A 24,831-nucleotide genomic window follows, 5' to 3' on the forward strand; every position below is an offset into this window, starting at 1 on the left:
GTGGAACAGTTTGAAGAGAACTGGAGTTAACTCTTCTTTGAAGGTCTGGTAGAATTCTGTGCTGAAACCATCTGGTCCTGGGCTTTTTTTTGGATGAGAAACTCTCAATGACAGCTTCTATATCCTTGGTATATATGGGACTAATTAATTGATTTTCCTGGTCTTGATTCAGCTTTGGTAATTGGAATTGATCAAGAAAATTATCCATTACATTTAGATTTTCAAATTTTTTGGCATATACACTTTTGAAGTATATAAGTCCTAATGACTGTTTGGATTTCCACAGTGTCTATAGTTATATTCTCCTTTTCATTTCTGAATTTATTGATATGGATGGTGTCTCTCTGCCTTTTAGTTAGCTTGGCTAAGGGTTTGTCGATCTTGTTGATTTTCACAAAGAACCAGCTCTTGGTTCCATTGATTCTTTGAATTGTTTTATTTGTTTCTAATTGATTGATTTCTGCCCTGAGTTTGATTATTTCCAGCTGTCTACTCCTTTTTGGTGTGTCTACTTCTTCCTTTTCTATGATTTGTAGGTGAGACATTAAGTTCTTTGAATGAGTTGTCTTGAATTTCTTCTTGAAGGCACTTAGTCCTACGAATTTCCTCTGAGCACTCCTTTCATTGTGTCGCATAAGTGTGGATATGTTGTGCCTTCATTTTCATTGAATTCTAGGAAGACTTTAATTTCTTTCTTTGTTTCTTCCCTGACCCAGCTGTCATTGAGTATCAAGTTGTTCAGTTTCCATGTGTATATAGGCTTTTTGCTATTTCTGTTGTTGTTGATGTCCAGCTTTATTCCATGGTGATCAGACAGGATACAAGGGATTATTTCACTCTTCTTGTATCTGTTGAGCCTTGCTTTGTGACCAACTATATGGTCTATTTTGGAGAAGGTTCCATGAGGTGCTGAGAAGAAGGTAAATATTTTGTGTTTTGGTTTAAGGTTCTGTAAGTGTCTGTTAGGTCCATTTGATTCATGACCTCTGTTAGAGACATTGTTTCTTTGTTACATTTCTGTTTTCTTGACCTATCCTTTGTTGAGAGTGGGGTGTTGAAGTCTCCCATTATTAATGTGTGGAGATCTATGTGTGGTTTAAGTTTTATCAATGTATCTTTTACAAATATGGGTACCCTTGTATTAGGGGCATAGATATTCAGGATTGTGATGTCTTCCTGGTGGAATTTCCCCTTGATGAGTATGAAGTGTCCTTCCCCATCTCTTTTGATTAATTTTGGAAGAAAGTATATTTTATCAGATATTAGAATGGCTACTCCTGCTTGCGTCTTGGGTCCATTTACTTGGAAAGCAGTCTTCCAGCCCTTTACCCTTAGGTAATGTCTATCTTTGTGACTTAAGTGTCTTTCTTGAATGCAACAGGTTGCTGAATCTTGTTATCGCATCCATTCTGTTAGTGTCTCATTATTAAAGAATTGAGTCTATTGATGTTGAGAGAAATTAATGACCAGTTGCTGTTAGATCCTGTGATGTTGATGTTGGCTGTGGTCATATGTTTGTGTGCTTGGTTGATTTTTGTTTTACTGTAGTGAGGTTAATTATTTCCTGTCTTTTCTTGAAAATAGGTAGGTGTCTTGAATTGTATTTTTCCTTCTAGTGTCTTCTGTAATGCTGGATTTGTGTGTAGGTATTGTTGAAAATTGTATTTTTCATTGAATATCTTGTTTTCTCTGTCTATGAGGATTGAGAGTATTGCTGGTTATAGTAGCCTGGACTGACATCTGTGCTCTTTTAGATCCTGCATGATATCTGTCCAGGCCCTTCTGGCTTTCATAGTCTCATTTGAGAAGTCAGGTGTGATTCTGATGGGTTTGCCATTATATGTTACTTGGTATTTTTCCCTTGCAGCTTTTAATATTTTTTCTTTCTTGGGTATACATACTGTTTTGATTGTTATGTGGCGGGAGGACATTTTTTTCTGGTCTAATTTATTAATTTTTCTGTATGCCTCTTGTATTCTTATTGGCCTCTCTTTTAAGTTGGGGAAATTGCTTCAGTGATTTTGTTGAAAATATTTTCTGGGCCTTTGAGAAGGGAATCTTCTTTTTCCTAGATTCCTATTATTCTTAGCTTTTGTATTTTTATGTTGTCTTGAATTTCTTGGATAGTGTGTGTCAGAAAGCTCAGATGAGGAGGTCGTTGCGAACAGAAGACAAATTAAGCAGACACCATAGCAAAGCACCCTGGCTATGAGGAAGACCAACTGAGGCTCTCCACCACCAGAACTAAAGGGGAGTGTGAGAAATGCGCATTTCCAGGTCCTCATCAGACTTACAGAGCCAGAGCAACTGCCAACACTTTTGGGAAAGCCAAAGTCAGAACCACTGGTGCAGAGTATGGATGGCTGTCTAATCAGCCATCACCTCTTGGAGGTGGCTGGAAAGGGACATCTGGTCGCTGAGGAGGCTTGACTCACACTGTTCTGGGCCCAGTATTTCCCCAGTACTGCCTGTTGATGGCCACATGGATGGCTTTTCCCTCAGGGAGCTCTGTCTACCTACACACACAGTCCTGCCAACAGGGAGAGGGGTCAACCAACCAAGAGGTGAAGGAGATAACCTGAGTAGGCTTGGAGGCATGAACAGGCCTGACTTGTTGGAGGACCAGTGAGAGTGTAGGCTTGGTCTAGAGTGGGCCTGGGGTTTCCCTACTGCACAGTTAAGAACTGAATTTGATTCTTTCAAACAACCTTTCCATCTCAGAGCCATCATCAAACTCCTAAACCTCCAGCCCTTTGTGGAGAAATACTTGTGAGTCTGGAATAGAAATTGTTTTATGGCTGGGGACAGCCAGACGAGGAAAGAGCTTTCTGTATAAGCCTGGTAATCTGAGTTCCATCCCTGAAATCCACCTGGAGGCAGGAGGATAAGGCGGATTCCACAAGTTTGTCTTCCAGCCTCCATAAGTGCACCATAGCTCGTTTGTATGCCTTCCCTCCCACACACACTAACAATCAACACATGATTGATTTGAAAAAAGACAACAAAGAAAATGTCTGGCTGGATTTTGTTACTAAGAGTTCTGGGTAGGCCTGACGGAGCCATGCCTAGTGGTCAGCTGGTGATGGAGGCGATGGTGGAGGAGATGGAGGTGGTAGAAATGATACCAGAAGGGAATGAAGACATAGCAGTGAGACAGAAGAAGAGACCATGGTGGTGGTGGCAGTGCCACAGGTGATAGGAACAGTTGTAGAAGTCGTGGTGAGGATGGGTGACTTGTCCTCAGTGTGGGTGGCAGAATAAGTGAGGAGGGGGTAGGCAACATATAAAAAAAAGAGATGAAGGGGCCTGTGGTGGTGAAGCAGTAGAGGTAGAGCAGGCAATAAAGGTGGGGGAGGTGGCAGAATTGAGGCACGAAATGGTCAAGGTGACGGAAAGTGGTAATGATGGAGATATATACAGGATAGAGATGGCTGTATTTTTCCAGATGGAGATGGAGGTATTTGGTCAAGTTTTGATACCAGTGGTAGGGACTGACCACATGGTAGTCAGGGACAGAGATGGTGGGGATGACAAAATGGTGGGTGGTAAAGTTGGCTAGGATGATGGAGAGGGTATATATGGTAGAATTGGTGGGTTTTATTGAGGTGATGGAGACAGTATGGGTGATGGGCTTGATGCAGATGGTGGAGGTAGTCAAGGTGATGGAGGCCATGAAGATGTGGGAGCTGAAAACAGAGGGGTCAATGGCAGTATCAGAAGTGGCGGGGATGATGGAATTGGTGGAGGGATGGAGATAGTGTAGGTGATAGATGGAGAAGGATGGAAGTAATCAAGTTTACGGCTACGGAGTTGGTGGTAGAGGGGGTAAGGAGACATTTATGTGTGAAATATGTGAAGCTCAGTGAGTGGGTAATTCCTTTCCATATTTGATGCAAAAAGGGAAAATTAACTTTTTCTTTAGAATAAGCAGTGAAATCCTTATAATACAGTCTCAGCAGAATCAGGGAGGAAAACACATGCTCAGCTACTGCCAGTGTCATTTTGCTCTGGGGTTTGTGGAGTTCAGGGTAGGGACATAAAAACCCAGATGCTCTGCTAAGTCTGACCGAACACTGTTGGATGTGTGATTTGTGAACACAGCCCTAAGACTAGTTGGGAAAACCTCCCAGGATTAAACTGGTTCAGCCGAAGGCAGAGGGTGGTGGCTGTGGAGCAATAGGCTAAGACTATTGAACTCCTTTGGTTTTCCTGATGAGAGAAAATGGATCCCAAAGCCTTTGCAATGGCTTTGCAACCCTCCAAGGTGCTGGCCACCATGGTTGCTGTTGGAGCCTTAAGGATTGCATTCTTGCTAAGAATCCTACAATGACTGTGTCCCCATTTTACAGATGGAAAACTGTGGCTTTTTGATGGTCACCATTTTTTGTTTTTTGTTTTTCAAGACAGGCTTTCTCTGTGTAGCCCTGGCTGTTCTGTCGTTTACTCTGTATACCAGGCTGATCTCAAACTCAGACAGCCACCTTTCTCTGTCTCCCAAGTGAGAGATTAAAGACTTACACCACACACACACACACACACACACACACACACACACACGCACACACACACAAAAGGCCAGGTGATCAAAAGACCATATAGTTCAGTTCAAAAATCGATTCAAAAATCAGAATTGTATGTAATCTTTATGGTATTAGTAGATTTCCCTGAATCTTAATATAATTGCTGGCTCTCAATATGTAGAATGAGTTGTTTGGCATATAGAAACTGCTGACTTTATTCCTGATGGTTTAGAATTAACTTTATTATTTATGCAACTGCAAAAGGCTTAACAAAAGTAGAAACCCTCCGTTACATATCACGCGGATTCGGTCTCACACAGGCTTTCCAGGTCCATTGGTACAAGCAAATGAGGAAACTGGTCAATTACAACACCTCAACATTTCATGAAAGACACAATGTTAAAAGTAAAAGTTAATTTTTTTTTCTATAACTTGGGCATCAAGCAAGGAAATAATAAAAAATGTCCCACATGTCCTCTGTATAACCACACTCAACTGCGTGCTGCAAGTAAGCCTGGGGATATGAAAAAAGTGAAATATGTCAGATGGATGTGTTTCATTCTGCAGAATTTGGAAAACAAAGGTATGTACACCGTAACATAGGTGTATAACCAGGGTTTCAACGGGCAACTGCTTTAAGTGCTGAAAAGGCTTATTGTGTAATTACACAGTTATTGGAAATAATGGAAATTTGGGGGATACCTTCACAAATTAAGACTGATAATGAACCTAAATATATATCTAGTAAGATGAAGCAATTCTTTCCCTATTATACTATAAATTATTTATAAAACTTTATACTATGAATCATTTATAAAATCTTTATATTATAAATGATTTATAAAACTTTATACTACAAATGATTTATAAAATCTTTATACTATAGTATAAAATGATCTTTTTATAACTTATATTATAAAAATTTATAAATCATTCATACTATAGTATAAAGATTATTTAAATGATCTCTATATAATTTATACTATAAAGATTTATAAATCATTTATACTATAGTATACTCTAAATGATAGTATAGTATAAATTATAGTATAGTATAAATGATTTGTAAATCATTTATACTATAGTATATTATAAAGGATAGTATATGTATAAATTATATCATTTATACTATATATAGCATCATTTATACTATACTATCATTTATACTATATATAGTATCATTTGTACTACACTATCATTTAAATGATAGTATAATATAAAGGATAGTATAGTATAAATTATACCATTCATACTATATATAGTATCATTTATACTGTCCTACCATTTATACTTTACTATCCTTTATAGTATACTAAAGTATAAATGATTTATAAATCACTTATACTATACTATAATTTATACTATACTGTCATTTATTGTATACTATAGTATAAATGATTTATAAAACTTTATAGTATAAATTATATAGAGATCATTTAAATGATCTTTATGCTATAGTGTAAATGATTTATAAATCTTTATAATAATATAAGTTACATAAACATCATTTTATACTATAGTATAAAGATTTTATAAATCATTTGTAGTATAAAGTTTTATAAATCATTTATAGCATAAAGATTTTATAAATCATGTATAGTATAAAGTTTTATAAAATCATTTATAGTATAAAGATTTATAGTATAATAGGCAAAGAATTGCTTCATCTTACTAGATATATATGTAGGTTCATTATCAGTCTTAATTTGTGAAGGTATCCCCCAAATTTTCATTATTTCCAATAACTGTGTAATTTACACAATCAGCCTTTTCAGCACTTAAAGCAGTTGCCCGTTGAAACCCTGGGTATACACCTATGGTATGGTGTACATACGTTTGTTTTCCAAATTGTGCAGAATGAAACACATCCATCTGCCATATTAATTGTCCATCCTATGGGCTTAGAGTTGCTCAAGAGTGTTTCGGTTGTGGAAGTACATTGGGGACATGCTGTTGAAGATAGAAGCTATCTTCAAGGACCTTTGTCCTACATTCAAGTTCAGGGAAGCTCTAGGATGGATGGACCATACATGGTCAATCACACAGACATCTGTGTGTCTTACGATGTGATACTTGTTGCCACAGTCTAGGGAGAAAGAACACAAGAGATGAAGTCTTACCACTGTGATACTAGGATGGAAAGATAAGGCTTACCAGAACTCTCCCCAAAGGCTGTTGCAAGGCTGATTAACTGTGCAAGAATATGCAAAGGGCAGAGACTTGAAGAAATGGAAGCAGCCTTAAGATCTGTCCAGCTGGTACATACACGAATTAGGGGCTTGAGGCTGCCATGACACAGGGACACAGTGGGTTGCTCCTCCAAGAGTCTCTAGTTAGACTTGTCAGGACACCTATTACACCCTCACAGTGTGGCATGTGGTGGTGAGTGTGGGATCCAATGTGAATGGTCGCCTTGAAGGAACAAGAATAGATATGCAAGAGGTGAGTAACTAGGGCAGAATTGGTGTCAAGAGAGGGCACAGCTACCACTGCAGTCACTCCAAGACTGAGTTTTTCAGGCTTTGTTCTGAGTTGGGTCTGAGGACTCAAGCAATGTAACCTGTGAAGGATTTGGCATGTGTGTGGGTGCGGGGCACTTGCAAAAGGATGGCAGGAGGCTCTTTCTAAAGAATTCCCATCAGGCTGCTTGTAGGCCTCAATTCTCAACCTGGGAACCCATCTTGGGGCAGGTAGGACAGGCAGACTGGAAACTATAGCACTAGGGAGAGATTAGTTACAAAGGACAGAAGGAAAAGTGAATAAAATGAAGTGAAGTAATGCACTCACCTGGTGCTGAGGGTGGCTCCAAGGACCCTTTTCATTGGAGTCATGTTCTTACATGAGGCAGCCTTTGTCTTAGCAGGTGGCAGGCAGCAGCAGCACAGATGTCTGAGGCCGTTCATGATTGTCTTCTTCACCCGCTTCCAGCATTGACGTTGGTTGTGGGGGGAAGCTGTGCCAGTGTCCTGAGGCTGGCCAGGTGTGATGTTATCCTCGGTCCCTTGCTGAGGGAGAGCTGTGCCAGCTTCCTGAGGCTGGCCAGGTGTGATGTCGTTCTTGGTCTCTTGCTGAGCGAGACGTGTGCCAGCATCCAGAGGCTGGCCAGGTGTGATGTTATCCTCGGTCCCTTGCTGAGGGAGAGCTGTGCCAGCTTCCTGAGCCTGGCCAGGTGTGGTGTCGTCCTCGGTCTCTTGCTGAGGGAGACCTGTGACAGCGTCCAGAGGCTGGCCAGGTGTGATGTCATCCTCGGTCCCTTGCTGAGTGAGAGCTGTGCCAGCTTCCTGAGGCTGGCCAGGTGTGGTGTTGTCCTCGGTCTCTTGCTGAGGGAGAGCTGTGCCAGCGTCCTGAGGCTGGCCAGGTGTGATATTGTCCTCGGTCTCTTGCTGAGGGAGACCTGTGCCAGCGTCCAGAGGCTGGCCAGGTGTGATGTCATCCTCGGTCCCTTGCTTAGGGAGAGCTGTGCCAGCTTCCTGAGGCTGGCCAGGTGTGGTGTCGTCCTCGGTCTCTTGCTGAGGGAGACCTGTGCCAGCGTCCTGAGGCTGGCCTGGTGTGATGTCGTCCTTGGTCTCTTGCAGAGGGAGAGCTGTGCCAGTGTCCTGGGGCTGTCCAGGTGTGATGTTGTCCTCGGTCTCTTGCTGATGGAGACCTGTGCCAGCGTCCAGAGGCTGGCCAGGTGTGATGTCATCCTCGGTCCCTTGCTAAGGGAGAGATGTGCCAGCTTCCTGAGGCTGGCCAGGTGTCTTGTCGTCCTTGTTCTCTTCCTGATGGAGACCTGTGCCAGCGTCCGGAGGCTGGCCAGGTGTGATGTCATCCTCAGTCTCTTGCAGAGGGAGACCTGTACCAGCGTCCTGAGGCTGGCCAGGTGTGATGTCGTCCTCGGGCTCTTGCTGAGGGAGAGCTGTGCCAGCGTCCTGAGGCTTGCCAGGTGTGATGTCGTCCTCGGTCTCTTGCTGAGGGAGACCTGTGTTAGCGTCCAGAGGCTGGCCAGGTGTGATTTCATCCTCGGTCCCTTGCTGTGGGAGAGCTCTGCCAGCTTCCTGAAGCTGGCCAGGTGTGGTGTTGTCCTGGGTCTCTTGCTGAGGGAGAGCTGTGCCAGCATCCTGAGGCTGGCCAGGTGTGGTGTTGTCGCCCTCGTTCTCTTCCTCCTTGGTCTCTTCAGTTATGATGGTATCCTCCTTGATCTCTTTTGTTGTGATGGTATCTCCTATGTTGGTGTCTGGTATGATGGTGTTTCCCTCGTTCTCTTCCTCCTTGGTCTCTTTAGTCATGGTTTCCTCCTTGATCTTTTTGGTCGTGATGGTGTCTCTTATGATGGTGTCTGGTATGATGGTGTTTGGTACGATGGGTGTCTGGTATGATGGTGTCCTCCTTGGTCAATTTTAGTGTGATGGTGTGTGGTAGGATGGTTTATTGGGGCAGGTGGGACAGGGAGATTGGAAACTATATCAGTATGGGGAGAAGTTTTACTTTGTGGAAAAGATCATATTTCCTGCCAAGAAACGGTGAGTAAAGGACAATCACTACCCAGAGGGCAGTCTGTGATGTTTATGCAGGCTGGGGGAGAGAGCAAGGGATCAGTGTGCCACATAAAGCTTTAGGGCACCTGTGCACCTCAGCCCTTCCCCTCTGAGGAAGACCCAGTGGAAAGCCAGCCCCTCCTGCCTGGGATTTTACCTGGACAGATCTGCACTGGGATAGGTCCTGTGCAGAATGCTCCTGTGACCACACTGGCTTCTGGACATCTGGCCTGGCTTCCCCGAGAGGCTTTTCACATCTCATCCAGGCTGATCCCCAACCCATGGCCCACAAGCCATGGAGATGGGGCCTGTCGTCTTTAGGACTTCAAAGCAAAAAGACAAAGGTAAGTGACTCTTACTGACTTTGAAGCACACAGAACTTTCTGTGCTTGCCCTGCAGCACCAAAGTGCCCTACTGGTCTCTCAGCAATCTCTGCTGACTTTGCCATGCCCCACCTGCTCCTCTTCCTGCTTTATCAGCATGTGTATACAATCTACTTCTTGCTTAACAAGCCTGAGGTCACATTACTGGGATTTCTATGGTATTGGTCTTTCTGAAGTGACAGAGGTTGTTAAGATCACAGGTGTGCCACAGTGGGCAAATTATCATTAGTTACAAAGGACAGAAGGAAAAGTGAATAAAATGAAGTGAAGTAATGCACTCACCTGGTGCTGAGGGTGGCTCTAAGGTCCCTTTTCATTGGAGTCATGTTCTTACATGAGGCTGTCTTTGTCTTAGCAGGTGGCAGGCAGCAGCAGCACAGATGTCTGAGGCTGTTCATGATTGTCTTCTTTATCTGCTTCCAGCGTTGACGACGGTTGTGGGGGGAAGCTGTGCCAGTGTCCTGAGGCGGGCCAGGTGTGACGTCGTCCTCAGTCTCATGCTGAGGGAGAGCTGTGCCAGCATCCTGAGGCTGGCCAGGTGTGATGTCGTCCTTGGTCTCTTGCTGAGGGAGAGCTGTGCCAGCATCCTGAGGCTGGCCAGGTATGGTATTGTCCTCGGTCTCTTGCTGAGGGAGAGCTGTGCCAGCGTCCTGAGGCTGGCCAGGTGTGGTTTCATCCTTGGTCTCTTCCTGATGGAGACCTGTGCCAGCGTCCTGAGGCTGGCCAGGTGTGATGTTGTCGTCCTTGGTCTCTTCCTGTGGGGAAGCTATGCCAGCGTCCTGAGGCTGGCCAGCTGTGATGTTGTTCTCCTGGGTCTCTCCCTCCTCGGTCTCTTCCTCCTCCCTCACTTCAGGCATGGTGTCCTCCTTGATGATGTTTACTCTCAGGGCAATGATTGCTTCCTGAGCATCGATGTCTTCCTGTGTTAGAGTCTTTTCCTCTGCGACTATAGTAGACTCTATCTCTATGACTGTTGTCATCTCCGATAAATCCTCAGAGGAGGAGCTTGAGCTGTCCTCTTCCTCCAGGAAACTCCAGGATTCAGATTGGTGACTATAGGACATGTGGCTCTCTAAGTCACTTGTACCCTCATTCTGGGATGTTCTAGAAGAGTTGGTGTATAGACCCAGAGATATATGGTCACTATCAGTGTGGCTGTCACGTGATCCAACCTGTGAAAAATAAATATTTATTTCCAGGATGCTGCCCTTGATGGACTTAGCAATAGGACAGCCCAGGTGGAGAGGGTGTGTGTCTGGATGGCAGCATAGGGTGGCAGGCATGCTATGGCATCTGGCAAGTTTCCTGGAATAATGCTCCTCCTCTTTTTCCTGGCCCTTAGATGGCAAGGTAAAGGTATAGGGAACAGGTTCAGCTCTCCTTAGGGATCCAGGATAAGTGTAAGGCTCTGTCAGGCGGAGGACAGTGCCTGGCTGCCTGGGTTTCACAGGATTCACCTGGTTGTGGCCATAGTCTCCCGCAGGTGACTGGTTTTGCAATATAAGATAAGTTGCCATCACCTCATCATATTTTTGGTCTCTCAGGGATTCAATGATTACTTCAGGCTTATAGCCCATGACTCTCATGGTCCCGACAATGCTAGGGCTCGGGGTGCCTGGGAGGCTAGGGGTGGAAGTAGGTGGTGAACGTGCCTCACTGGCCCTGATCATGGGGCGCCTCATGATGTCCTTGATGGTGGACCTTCTTCCGGGATTGATTATCAGTAATTCCAAGATGACATTGAAAATGTCGATAGAAACATGCTTAGGAATGGTGAAGTTGCCTGAGGTGACCTCGTTCCTCATGCCTGCCACAGATTTGGCTTGGAAAGGGAAGTGCCCAGCCACCATGAGAAAGAGGAGAATCCCTAAACACCACATGTCGATGGGGTAAGCATCGTATTCCCCGGGTGCAAAGAGTTCTGGGGCACAATAGGGCAGAGTGCCACAGAAACCCCGCAGCTTCTGCCCAGGAGTTACTTTCACAGCGAGGCTAAAATCAATCAGCTTGGCATTCCCCCTGCAGTCCATAAGGATGTTGGTGGCTTTTATATCTCTATGGACAACTTGATTGTTATGACAGTAATTCACTGCATGCACCACCTGAGTAAATATCCTTTCAGCCTCGCACTCCGGTAGAGACCCCCGTTCCAGGATCCTCCGCAGCAGCTCTCCCTCTGAGGCATGCTCCATCACCAGGTAGGTGATCTCTTCCGTCTCGATCACGTGAAAGAGTTTGATAATATTGGGGTGGTTCATGGATTTCATAACGCTTATTTCACTGTTAAAAATCGAGTTGTACTTCTTCTTATTTCTAAGGAGTTTTACAGCCACACAGGTCACAGTGGGAACATGGAAGGCGAGTTTCACTTCAGAAAAATGTCCGTGTCCGAGAGTCCTCATCATTCTATAGTCGGTGTTGAAGGGGTCCTCCACAGAGGAGCAGGCCTCCATGTCCTGCTTCAGAGTCAGGCCCTCCTCCTTCATATGGCTAGAGCCAAAAAGTTCAATGAGAAAGTTGACAGACTTAAAATCAGGCCTAGGAGAGTATTTAGAGCTATGAATTCCTACATCCAAAAGACTAGGAAAGGAAGGAAGGAAGAGGTCAGACACATTTCAGACCACCTAACTGGGTACTTAAATGCTTAGATAGACAAGAATGAAGTATGTTCCAAAGCAGTGTAGAGCAAAATATGACAGATTGGTTTGACAGGAATCAACTGCAAACTGGCATAACCAACCAAAGGATTCTAGAAACTAAGAGCCACTGATAAGAAAGGACGGTCATCCCCTAACCCTGAGCTCACCTGTACTGGAAGAGAGCAGGCACGAATAAAATTAGATGCGAGAGAAGTATATAGAACAACAGACACCTCCCAAGCCCGGCGGTGTCCGTGCGGGGCAGCCAGCCCCTGAGTCCAGGTACAACTAGCTCTGCAAAGGACCTACCGAAATTTGGTTCTTAGGATCCAGGTCATGTGGCTCACAATTACTCCAAACCCAGCTCTAGGAGATCCTACACCACGGGCCTCTGAGGGCATCCATACACATGTTCACATGCCCACACGCAAGTGCACTCTCTGCTACTACACATCAATTACATGGTGATAATGTCTATCTATATAATGCTATAGGCAGTTATGATCTCCCACAGAAGAGCTGTACATCAAACCTAGTTCCAAGAATACATGCTCTTGAAATGATGGGCCAGCTCGCCAGATTACCCCATCCGCAAAAATCTTTACTTCAAAACAAAGAGGGTCCCTTGCATGAATTGGAGAAGACTTTCTGTGTATAAAATAAACATAATAAAATGTTCTCAGATAGAAAACAGAATGAACTTACTATGATGGTTCAAAATCTTCACAAATCCAGGAATGTCTTGTCACAGTGCAGAAATCCAGTTACTCTCTATTCTGCTCTGTAAGACAAGAGGAGTGGAGAATGGTGTGAGGGTGTGAGGGAGTGAATAGAAGGAGAGTTTATGTTTATTAAACAAACATAATAAAATATTGTAGGTTAGAGAACAGAAGGCACTTACTATATGGTGGTCAAAACAGCTTCTAAACTGCGAGTATAGTCTGTCACGGGCACAGAAGTCCATTTGCTCTAAAACCAAGAGCTTCTGCTCTGTAAGACAAAAAGCAGGCTCAGCCAGAGCCTTCAGTGGATAGGTGTCACAATGGCTCCTTGTGGTGTCAGAGCAAGGATTGGACAAGTGGTCACTAGGCACATCCCCATGGTTCCCTCACATTCTGTCCTTAGGGACGGGAAAGCTGGTCTAGGGCAGTGGGGCAGTAGGAGCCTGAGGAAGCTTGTTACACTCCAGTGTCTGTCCACAGTGATGCCCAGAGGCCCACCTCTTCCTGCTAGGCCCACTGTCCAAGGTCCACAGTTTGCCCCACGTGGTGCCACCTGCTTGGAACAACGTTCAAACACTTGATTCTTTGTGGGACTTTTGGCACCCAAACCTTAAGGAGGACACACACACACACACACACACACACACACACACACTCTACATCTAGACATGACACAACTAGCTGTGCCCTGACTGAGAGTACTTCAAGGGTCAGCTGATGGACCTTAGACAAGAGGTTGGGGTGAAATTCAGGAAAGTCTCATAAAGGATAAACACTTGGCAGTTGGAAAAGCTAGAAAAGTGGAGGCAGGAGGATCAGTTCAAGTTCTCTTGGGCCACACAGGGATGCTGAGGCCAGCCTGTGCTACAGGAGACCCTGCCTCACCAAATACAAAAGCAATAGCAAAGAGAAGATGAGGAAGGACTGCTTTTGTTTTCTGCATGACCTAGGTTCTCAACTGCTTCAAAAGTTCAAGGTTGCTGTTACACGCGGGGCCTAGCCACAAGTGCTTGTGACAACAATGCTTGAGGGTGGAGGGCTGATCAGCCATTTCCATGCTCCTGAAGCTAGGCTGCTGTCATCTCCCACCAAAAGTCATCAGTTTTTCACATTAAGTGGACCTCACAGCACCCACCCAAGCTGCGGGACATACTTCAGAGAAACTGGGTGGAAGTTTACAGGAGGTCAACAAGGATGTTCACTCTTCAGAGAACGTGCATCACTCACCTGAGCACTGGATAGCAGGTCTAGTCAACTAAACCATCACACAATGAAAGGGAGACACAGGTACCGTTCAGCAAAAGGCAACAAAGTGCAACTTGCCAGTTCTGTAATCAGATATCAGATTTTTGGAAGTCACAGACCATAGACCCTCCTCTCATCACCAATACCTTGGCAAAACAGAAAGGAACCTGAAGGGCTTTGTTGCTGGACCATGAAGGTTCTGTTACCCACTGCCTTTCCCCAAACATGAACAGATTAAGGTTGGAGGAAGGAGTTTTATCCAAGCCTAGACTTGGAAATTTGGGTAGACTGCCCTTGACAATAAAAAGTCCCCTGCTTCTCCAAAAAGACAGGTGCTTATTTTGGGGCTTGGGGTCTGTGCAGTGCTGGGCAGATAATTCCAGCACTAGGCGGTTTTTGTTCCTGAATATGTTCTTTGACCTGTAGGACCAGCAGAACTCAAGAGCACAGGCTCAACCCTTTGCTTCAAAATCATTATTGCCCTCCCCTCCGGTGCCTGATAACACCTTAGCTCGGTGCCATAATCGCCCTCCTTAAGACAGAAGATAACCCATGAACGTACAGCTGCAGGCAGAGAGAAGGACAGAAGTAGGCTGGAGGGACAGGGCATGGCAAGTCTCACCAAGGAAAGTCCCATCCTTCCTCAAAGAACAAGCTCCTTTTAGACTTACACTTATTCTATCCCTGAATTCCTTTTCAGCTGCCCTGTTCCACAATCACCATCACAAGATCTGAGCTGATGCTTGTCTCTAGCTCCTTTGTTGGACTCATGCCTCTTGACCTGCCAGGAAGATCCTGAGATAATCAGCTAGGAGGAGACTTTGTGCTAGAGCCCAGAGACACATTGGTGTCCTTCCTTAAGAGACCATCCTGTATGTTCATCAGTCCTCTGGACAGGAGTCCACGGCACTTGGTCCATACTTGTACTTGGGAAGCAAGGTGTTGAACAGCAAAGGGAAAGAGTGAGGGGCTTGGAAGGGGTGGGCAGTAGGCAGTGTCATCAGGGGAATGTATTCAAAGTTCTCCATGTACACGTATGGAAGTGTCACTGGGTGATTGATCACTCGTGTTGTGTAGTTGATATAAATACTGTGATAGCGAGACACAATCAAAGTGAACATGAGATAGATGAAGAATATAACGGTAAGCATAATCATGCCTGAAACCAATGAATGAATAAATAGAGGCGATTGCCACAAAACTGACAGTGTTAGAGGGAAACTCAATCTGCTGAGGGTCAACAGGTCTGGTTGTCCTAGGGGAGCTGGCCAATGCTGTGATTCACCAACTCTCAAACCATTCAGTCTAGCAACCAATGGCTGCCACACTTGATGGGACCAAACCCAGTCCCAGTGAGTTCTCTATGTGGCCAGGTTCCACCATTCCTCACAAGGACTCTTTGTGATGTCAGAGCAAGGAACGACCTAGCCATGCCTGGGCACCAACCACACCGATTCCCCCAGTTTCTGCCTGCAAGGACAGGGAAGGCATGGTAGTAGGAAAGGCAGGTAGCCGAAGGAGTAGGGACCTGAGCCAGCCAGCCAGTTCTGTCCAGTTTTCCCTTGGTGCCAGTGACCCTCTTCCTCCTGTAAGACCCCACTTCCCCACACAGTGCCACATGCCAGGGCCCAGTGTTCAAACACGTGACTCTTTGTGGTACATTTTCCATCTAAAGCAGCAGGCTCCAGAGGGTTGTCCTCAGGTGCGCTGTGGACACTCATGCCCATCCTTTAGGGCACAGGTAGCATGCTTCCCTTTTCCCCTGCTCCCTGGCTCTCTAGCGGCTCTCTGCATACAAAGCTCAGCACATACACACTCATCAAGGACATCAGTTCCTTTCTCATTCGACTCAGGTGAACGAAAAATGGAGAGTGGCCTCGGGCTGAGGTTAGGATGCTGTGGTGGCTAATCACTGTTGTCAAAATGAGTACACCAAGAATTAACTGAGAGGGTGGCTCTCAGGAGTCTATGGGGTGACCCTACCTGAGACTCCTATCAGCAGGGGATATGGAGCCTGATGTGGCCCCCTCCTGCAGCCATGCAGGACTTCCAGTCAAGGGGGCCAGTGGAGGGAACTCACCCACCCACAAAGCCTTCAACCCAAAGTGTGCCCCGCCTACAGGAAGTGCAGGATTAAACAGGGAGCCGAGATGGAGGGAACTGGCAACCAATGACTGACCCAACTTGAGACCGACCCTAGGGGAGAGAGAGGCAACCGTTGACTCTACTAATAATACTGTGCTCTGCTTGCAGATGGGAGCCTAGCATAACTGTCTTCTGAGAGGCTTCATCCAGCAGTGAATGGAAACAAATGCATAGACCCACAGCCAAACACTAGATGGAGTTTGGGGAATCTTGTGGTAGAGTGGGAGGAAGGAGTGAGGGAGCTGGAGGGGTCAAGGATACCACGAGAAGACCCACAGAGTCAACTAAACCAGGTCCATGGGGGCTCACAGAGACTGAATCACCAACCAAAGGGGGATGTCTGGGCTGGACCTTGGCCCCCTACACATATGTAGCAGAGGTGCAGATTGTCCTTCATGTTGGTGCCCTAACAAGGGCTGTCTCTTCCTCTGTTGCCTGCCTTTGGATTCCTTTGCCCTAGCTGCTCTGCCTTGTCTGGTGTCAGTGGGAGAGGATGCATGCAGTCCTTTGGGCAACTTGATGTGCCAGGGTGAGCTGGTGCCCATGGGGGACCTCCCTTTCTCTGAGGAGAATGGGAGTGGGGAATGGTGTGAGGGCATGTGAAGGAGGGAATAGGAGGACAGTTTATGTTTATGAAACTTACTCTACGGTAGTCTGAAATCTTCAAAAATCCAGGAATGTCTTGTCACTGATGCAGAAGTCCAGTTACTCTCTAACAAGAACTTCTGCTCTGTAAGACAAGAGGAGTGGAGAATGGTGTGAGTGTGTGAGGGAGGAGAGTTTATGTTTATTAAACAAACATAATAAAATATTGTAGGTTAGAGAACAGAAGGCACTTACTATATGGTGGTCAAAACAGCTTCTAAACTGCGAGTATAGTCTGTCACGGGCACAGAAGTCCAGTTGCTCTCCAACCAAGAGCTTCTGTTCTGTAAGACAAGAAGCAGGCTCAGCCAGAGCCTTCAGTGGATAGGTGTCACAATGGCTCCTTGTGATGTCAGAGCAAGGAATGGACCAGTTCCCTCACATTCTGTCCTCAGGGACGGGAAAGCTGGTCTAGGGCAGTGGGGCAGTAGGGGCCTGAGAAAGCTGGTTACACTCCAGTGTCTGTCCACAGTGATGCCCAGAGGCCCACCTCTTCCTGCTAAGCCCACTGTCCAAGGTCCACAGTTTGCCCCACGTGGTGCCACCTGCTTGGAACAATGTTCAAACACTTGATTCTTTGTGGGACTTTTGGCACCCAAACCTTAAGGAGGACACACACACACACACACACACACACTCTACATCTAGACATGACACAACTAGCTGTGCCCTGACTGAGAGTACTTCAAGGGTCAGCTGATGGACCTTAGACAAGAGGTTGGGGTGAAAGTCAGGAAAGTCTCGTAAAGGATAAACACTTGGCAGTTGGAAAAGCTAGAAAAGTGGAGGCAGGAGGATCATCTCAAGTCCTCTTTGGCCACACAGGGATGCTGAGGCCAGCCTGTGCTACAGGAGACCCTGCCTCAACAAATACAAAAGCAATAGCAAAGAGAAGATGAGGAAGGACTGCTTTTGTTTTCTGCATGACCTAGGTTCCCAACTGCTTCAAAAGTTCAAGGTTGCTGTTACACACAGGGCCTAGCCACAAGTGCTTGTGACAACAACGCTTGAGGGTGGAGGGCTGATCAGCCATTTCCATGCTCCTGAAGCTAGGCTGCCGTCACCTCCCACCAAAAGTCATCAGTTTTTCACATTAAGTGGACCTCACAGCACCCACCCAAGCTGTGGGACATACGCCAGAGAAACTGGGTAGAAGTTTACAGGAGGTCAACAAGGGTGTTCATTCTTCAGAGAACGTGCATCACTCACTTGAGCACTGGATAGCAGGTCTAGTCAACTAAACCATCACACAATGAAAGGGAGACACAGGTACCGTTCAGCAAAGGGCACCAAAGCGCAACTTGCCAGTTCTGTAATCAGATATCAGATTTTTGGAAGTCACAGACCATAGACCCTCCTCTCATCACCAATACCTTGGCAAAACAGAAAGGAACCTGAAGGGCTTTGTTGCTGGACCATGAAGGTTCTGTTACCCACTGCCTTTCCCCAAACATGAACAGATTAAGGTTGGAGGAAGGAGTTTTATCCAAGCCTAGACTTGGAAATTTGGGTAGACTGCCCTTGACAATAAAAAGTCCCCTGCTTCTCCAAAAAGACAGGTGCTTATTTTGGGGCTTGGGGTCTGTGCAGTGCTGGGCAGATAATTCCAGCACTAGGCGGTTTTTGTTCCTGAATATGTTCTTTGACCTGTAGGACCAGCAGAACTCAAGAGCACAGGCTCAACCCTTTGCTTCAAAATCATTATTGCCCTCCCCTCCGGTGCCTGATAACACCTTAGCTCGGTGCCATAATCGCCCTCCTTAAGACAGAAGATAACCCATGAACGTACAGCTGCAGGCAGAGAGAAGGACAGAAGTAGGCTGGAGGGACAGGGCATGGCAAGTCTCACCAAGGAAAGTCCCATCCTTCCTCAAAGAACAAGCTCCTTTTAGACTTACACTTATTCTATCCCTGAATTCCTTTTCAGCTGCCCTGTTCCACAATCACCATCACAAGATCTGAGCTGATGCTTGTCTCTAGCTCCTTTGTTGGACTCATGCCTCTTGACCTGCCAGGAAGATCCTGAGATAATCAGCTAGGAGGAGACTTTGTGCTAGAGCCCAGAGACACATTGGTGTCCTTCCTTAAGAGACCATCCTGTATGTTCATCAGTCCTCTGGACAGGAGTCCACGGCACTTGGTCCATACTTGTACTTGGGAAGCAAGGTGTTGAACAGCAAAGGGAAAGAGTGAGGGGCTTGGAAGGGGTGGGCAGTAGGCAGTGTCATCAGGGGAATGTATTCAAAGTTCTCCATGTACACGTATGGAAGTGTCACTGGGTGATTGATCACTCGTGTTGTGTAGTTGATATAAATACTGTGATAGCGAGACACAATCAAAGTGAACATGAGATAGATGAAGAATATAACGGTAAGCATAATCATGCCTGAAACCAATGAATGAATAAATAGAGGCGATTGCCACAAAACTGACAGTGTTAGAGGGAAACTCAATCTGCTGAGGGTCAACAGGTCTGGTTGTCCTAGGGGAGCTGGCCAATGCTGTGATTCACCAACTCTCAAACCATTCAGTCTAGCAACCAATGGCTGCCACACTTGATGGGACCAAACCCAGTCCCAGTGAGTTCTCTATGTGGCCAGGTTCCACCATTCCTCACAAGGACTCTTTGTGATGTCAGAGCAAGGAACGACCTAGCCATGCCTGGGCACCAACCACACCGATTCCCCCAGTTTCTGCCTGCAAGGACAGGGAAGGCATGGTAGTAGGAAAGGCAGGTAGCCGAAGGAGTAGGGACCTGAGCCAGCCAGCCAGTTCTGTCCAGTTTTCCCTTGGTGCCAGTGACCCTCTTCCTCCTGTAAGACCCCACTTCCCCACACAGTGCCACATGCCAGGGCCCAGTGTTCAAACACGTGACTCTTTGTGGTACATTTTCCATCTAAAGCAGCAGGCTCCAGAGGGTTGTCCTCAGGTGCGCTGTGGACACTCATGCCCATCCTTTAGGGCACAGGTAGCATGCTTCCCTTTTCCCCTGCTCCCTGGCTCTCTAGCGGCTCTCTGCATACAAAGCTCAGCACATACACACTCATCAAGGACATCAGTTCCTTTCTCATTCGACTCAGGTGAACGAAAAATGGAGAGTGGCCTCGGGCTGAGGTTAGGATGCTGTGGTGGCTAATCACTGTTGTCAAAATGAGTACACCAAGAATTAACTGAGAGGGTGGCTCTCAGGAGTCTATGGGGTGACCCTACCTGAGACTCCTATCAGCAGGGGATATGGAGCCTGATGTGGCCCCCTCCTGCAGCCATGCAGGACTTCCAGTCAAGGGGGCCAGTGGAGGGAACTCACCCACCCACAAAGCCTTCAACCCAAAGTGTGCCCCGCCTACAGGAAGTGCAGGATTAAACAGGGAGCCGAGATGGAGGGAACTGGCAACCAATGACTGACCCAACTTGAGACCGACCCTAGGGGAGAGAGAGGCAACCGTTGACTCTACTAATAATACTGTGCTCTGCTTGCAGATGGGAGCCTAGCATAACTGTCTTCTGAGAGGCTTCATCCAGCAGTGAATGGAAACAAATGCATAGACCCACAGCCAAACACTAGATGGAGTTTGGGGAATCTTGTGGTAGAGTGGGAGGAAGGAGTGAGGGAGCTGGAGGGGTCAAGGATACCACGAGAAGACCCACAGAGTCAACTAAACCAGGTCCATGGGGGCTCACAGAGACTGAATCACCAACCAAAGGGGGATGTCTGGGCTGGACCTTGGCCCCCTACACATATGTAGCAGAGGTGCAGATTGTCCTTCATGTTGGTGCCCTAACAAGGGCTGTCTCTTCCTCTGTTGCCTGCCTTTGGATTCCTTTGCCCTAGCTGCTCTGCCTTGTCTGGTGTCAGTGGGAGAGGATGCATGCAGTCCTTTGGGCAACTTGATGTGCCAGGGTGAGCTGGTGCCCATGGGGGACCTCCCTTTCTCTGAGGAGAATGGGAGTGGGGAATGGTGTGAGGGCATGTGAGGGAGGGAATAGGAGGACAGTTTATGTTTATGAAACTTACTCTACGGTAGTCTGAAATCTTCAAAAATCCAGGAATGTCTTGTCACTGATGCAGAAGTCCAGTTACTCTCTAACAAGAACTTCTGCTCTGTAAGACAAGAGGAGTGGAGAATGGTGTGAGTGTGTGAGGGAGGGAATAGAAGGAGAGTTTATGTTTATTAAACAAACATAATAAAATATTGTAGGTTAGAGAACAGAAGGCACTTACTATATGGTGGTCAAAACAGCTTCTAAACTGCGAGTATAGTCTGTCACGGGCACAGAAGTCCAGTTGCTCTCCAACCAAGAGCTTCTGTTCTGTAAGACAAGAAGCAGGCTCAGCCAGAGCCTTCAGTGGATAGGTGTCACAATGGCTCCTTGTGATGTCAGAGCAAGGAATGGACCAGTTCCCTCACATTCTGTCCTCAGGGACGGGAAAGCTGGTCTAGGGCAGTGGGGCAGTAGGGGCCTGAGAAAGCTGGTTACACTCCAGTGTCTGTCCACAGTGATGCCCAGAGGCCCACCTCTTCCTGCTAAGCCCACTGTCCAAGGTCCACAGTTTGCCCCACGTGGTGCCACCTGCTTGGAACAATGTTCAAACACTTGATTCTTTGTGGGACTTTTGGCACCCAAACCTTAAGGAGGACACACACACACACACACACACACACACTCTACATCTAGACATGACACAACTAGCTGTGCCCTGACTGAGAGTACTTCAAGGGTCAGCTGATGGACCTTAGACAAGAGGTTGGGGTGAAAGTCAGGAAAGTCTCGTAAAGGATAAACACTTGGCAGTTGGAAAAGCTAGAAAAGTGGAGGCAGGAGGATCATCTCAAGTCCTCTTTGGCCACACAGGGATGCTGAGGCCAGCCTGTGCTACAGGAGACCCTGCCTCAACAAATACAAAAGCAATAGCAAAGAGAAGATGAGGAAGGACTGCTTTTGTTTTCTGCATGACCTAGGTTCCCAACTGCTTCAAAAGTTCAAGGTTGCTGTTACACACAGGGCCTAGCCACAAGTGCTTGTGACAACAACGCTTGAGGGTGGAGGGCTGATCAGCCATTTCCATGCTCCTGAAGCTAGGCTGCCGTCACCTCCCACCAAAAGTCATCAGTTTTTCACATTAAGTGGACCTCACAGCACCCACCCAAGCTGTGGGACATACGCCAGAGAAACTGGGTAGAAGTTTACAGGAGGTCAACAAGGGTGTTCATTCTTCAGAGAACGTGCATCACTCACTTGAGCACTGGATAGCAGGTCTAGTCAACTAAACCATCACACAATGAAAGGGAGACACAGGTACCGTTCAGCAAAGGGCACCAAAGCGCAACTTGCCAGTTCTGTAATCAGATATCAGATTTTTGGAAGTCACAGACCATAGACCCTCCTCTCATCACCAATACCTTGGCAAAACAGAAAGGAACCTGAAGGGCTTTGTTGCTGGACCATGAAGGTTCTGTTACCCACTGCCTTTCCCCAAACATGAACAGATTAAGGTTGGAGGAAGGAGTTTTATCCAAGCCTAGACTTGGAAATTTGGGTAGACTGCCCTTGACAATAAAAAGTCCCCTGCTTCTCCAAAAAGACAGGTGCTTATTTTGGGGCTTGGGGTCTGTGCAGTGCTGGGCAGATAATTCCAGCACTAGGCGGTTTTTGTTCCTGAATATGTTCTTTGACCTGTAGGACCAGCAGAACTCAAGAGCACAGGCTCAACCCTTTGCTTCAAAATCATTATTGCCCTCCCCTCCGGTGCCTGATAACACCTTAGCTCGGTGCCATAATCGCCCTCCTTAAGACAGAAGATAACCCATGAACATACAGCTGCAGGCAGAGAGAAGGACAGAAGTAGGCTGGAGGGACAGAAGGAAAAGTGAATAAAATGAAGTGAAGTAATGCATTCACCTGGTGCTGAGGGTGGCTCCAAGGTCCCTTTTCATTGGAGTCATGTTCTTACATGAGGCGGCCTTTGTCTTAGCAGGTGGCAGGCAGCAGCAGCACAGATGTCTGAGGCCGTTCATGATTGTCTTCTTCACCCGCTTCCAGCGTTGACGCTGGTTGTGGGGGGAAGCTGTGCCAGTGTCCTGAGGCTGGCCAAGTGTGATGTTGTCCTCGGTCTCTTTTTGAGGGAGAGCTGTGCCAGCGTCCTGAGGCTGGCCAGGCCTGATGTTGTCGCCCTCGTTCTCTTCCTCCTTGGTCTCTTCAGTTATGATGGTATCCTCCTTGATCTCTTTTGTTGTGATGGTATCTTGTATGATGGTGTCTGGTATGATGGTGTTTCCCTCGTTCACTTCCTCCTTGGTCTCTTCAGTCATGGTGTCCTCCTTGATCTCTTTTGTTGTGATGGTGTCTCATATGATGGTGTCTGGTATGATGGTGTCCTCCTTAGTCAATTTTAGTGTGATGGTGTGTGGTAGGATGGTTTATTGGGGCAGGTGGGACAGGGAGATTGGAAACTATATCACTATGGGGAGAAGTTTTTTTTTTTTTAAATATGGAACACTTCACGAATTTGCATGTCATCCTTGCGCAGGGGCCATGCTAATCTTCTCTGTATCGTTCCAGTGTTCCAATTTTAGTATATGTGCTGCCGAAGCAAGCACAAGAAGTTTTACTTTGTGGAAAAGATCATATTTCCTGCCAAGAAACGGGGAGTAAAGGACAATCACTACCCAGACAGCAGTCTGTGATGTTTATGCAGGCTGGGGGAGAGAGCAAGGGATCAGTGTGCCACATAAAGCTTTAGGGCACCTCTGCACCTCAGCCCTTCCCCTCCCCTCAGTGCTGGAGGCTATAAGAACTCACACCCTGCATGGCTTTTACATAGGTGTTGAAGATTCAAATTCAGTCTTTATGCTTGTGCAGAAAGCACTGTTACCTCACCCCTACCCAGCCCAGACCCCTCCACCCCTCCAGCCTCTCATTGGGTTTCAGAAGATTACTGTTTTTTCTTCTTTTTCTGAATGGTCATTCTACACCAATTAAGAATTCTCCACTGTGCCATTCCTCAACCCCTGGCAAACACCATTGCATTTTCCTTTCTTGAAAAATTACAGTACAGTACTCTCAGTTCCACCCCTAGATATACAGAAGCTTGTCATTCTGTGACTGACATGTCACGGGAAGTATGTGTTCCTCTGTGGTGGACCTACACCTACAGGTGGCTTTCCTTCCTGTTTAAGCTGAGTAATAGTCCATGATATATAAAGGCCACACGTGGTTGGTACATTCATCTGCTTACGGACAGAGAGTTATTTCCATCGTGGCTGTGGTTAAGTGCTGTTAATATAAACAAGCAAGCATCTGAGACTTTGAATCAATTATTTTTCCATAACTATGAAAGAACTGTTGATGAATGATATGCGATTTTGTGATAATGCATCCATATTTAATTAGGTAAAATACAAAGTGTTAAGGTGATTGGCTTATTAAAAAGTGCTACACAGTGTAGCTTCTTGATGAGTGCACAGAGCACCCTAATCTGTGATGTGTAACAGGTGGCCCCTGCTGACACCAAGCAGAAATGCGCATGAAGACATTTGGCTCAAATTTCCACAGGTGTTGTAACCCACATTTCAATGGAAGCAGTTTAACAAAGCAGGAGTCATTTGTTCAGTTTTCTGGAGGAGCATGAACACTAGCCTGGGATTCACCATCTGTCAGCGAGCATCTGTCAGTTGGCTCCTTAAGTGCACTCGTCCTTCAATTACTCGTTAAGCATGTGCTGTCCTCCCCACCAAGGATCATAAGAAGCAAGCAATTCGTTTCTCAGTGCCAATGAACAGCAAGGGGCTGACGGTGGCGTAGCCATTGGAGACCATCATGTGGATACTGTGGTGGACTGGGTCACTGTCCTGCATCAGTCTTGAGGCAGATATGATGCAGTCCAAACAGTACATCAGGACGAAGAAGTTCATGACCAGCAGGATGGTCCTGGTGGCCCTTTGCAGTGGGGACACTTTTGCAGAAAGGCCGGTTCTGTGAAGGCGCCTAGCCTGTTTCTTGTGTCTGCACAAGA

At 46.5% G+C, this 24,831-nt stretch overlaps 1 pseudogene; it reads right to left on the reverse strand.

Annotated features, from left to right (window-relative positions):
• Positions 1-23,301: 23,301 nt before the first annotated feature.
• LOC132654502 (U6 spliceosomal RNA) lies at positions 23,302-23,416 on the reverse strand (annotated as a pseudogene).
• Between the last annotated feature and the right edge of the window lie 1,415 nt (positions 23,417-24,831).

The sequence above is a fragment of the Meriones unguiculatus genome, chromosome 5 (genome assembly GCF_030254825.1).
Source record: "Meriones unguiculatus strain TT.TT164.6M chromosome 5, Bangor_MerUng_6.1, whole genome shotgun sequence".
Lineage (NCBI taxonomy): Eukaryota > Metazoa > Chordata > Mammalia > Rodentia > Muridae > Meriones > Meriones unguiculatus.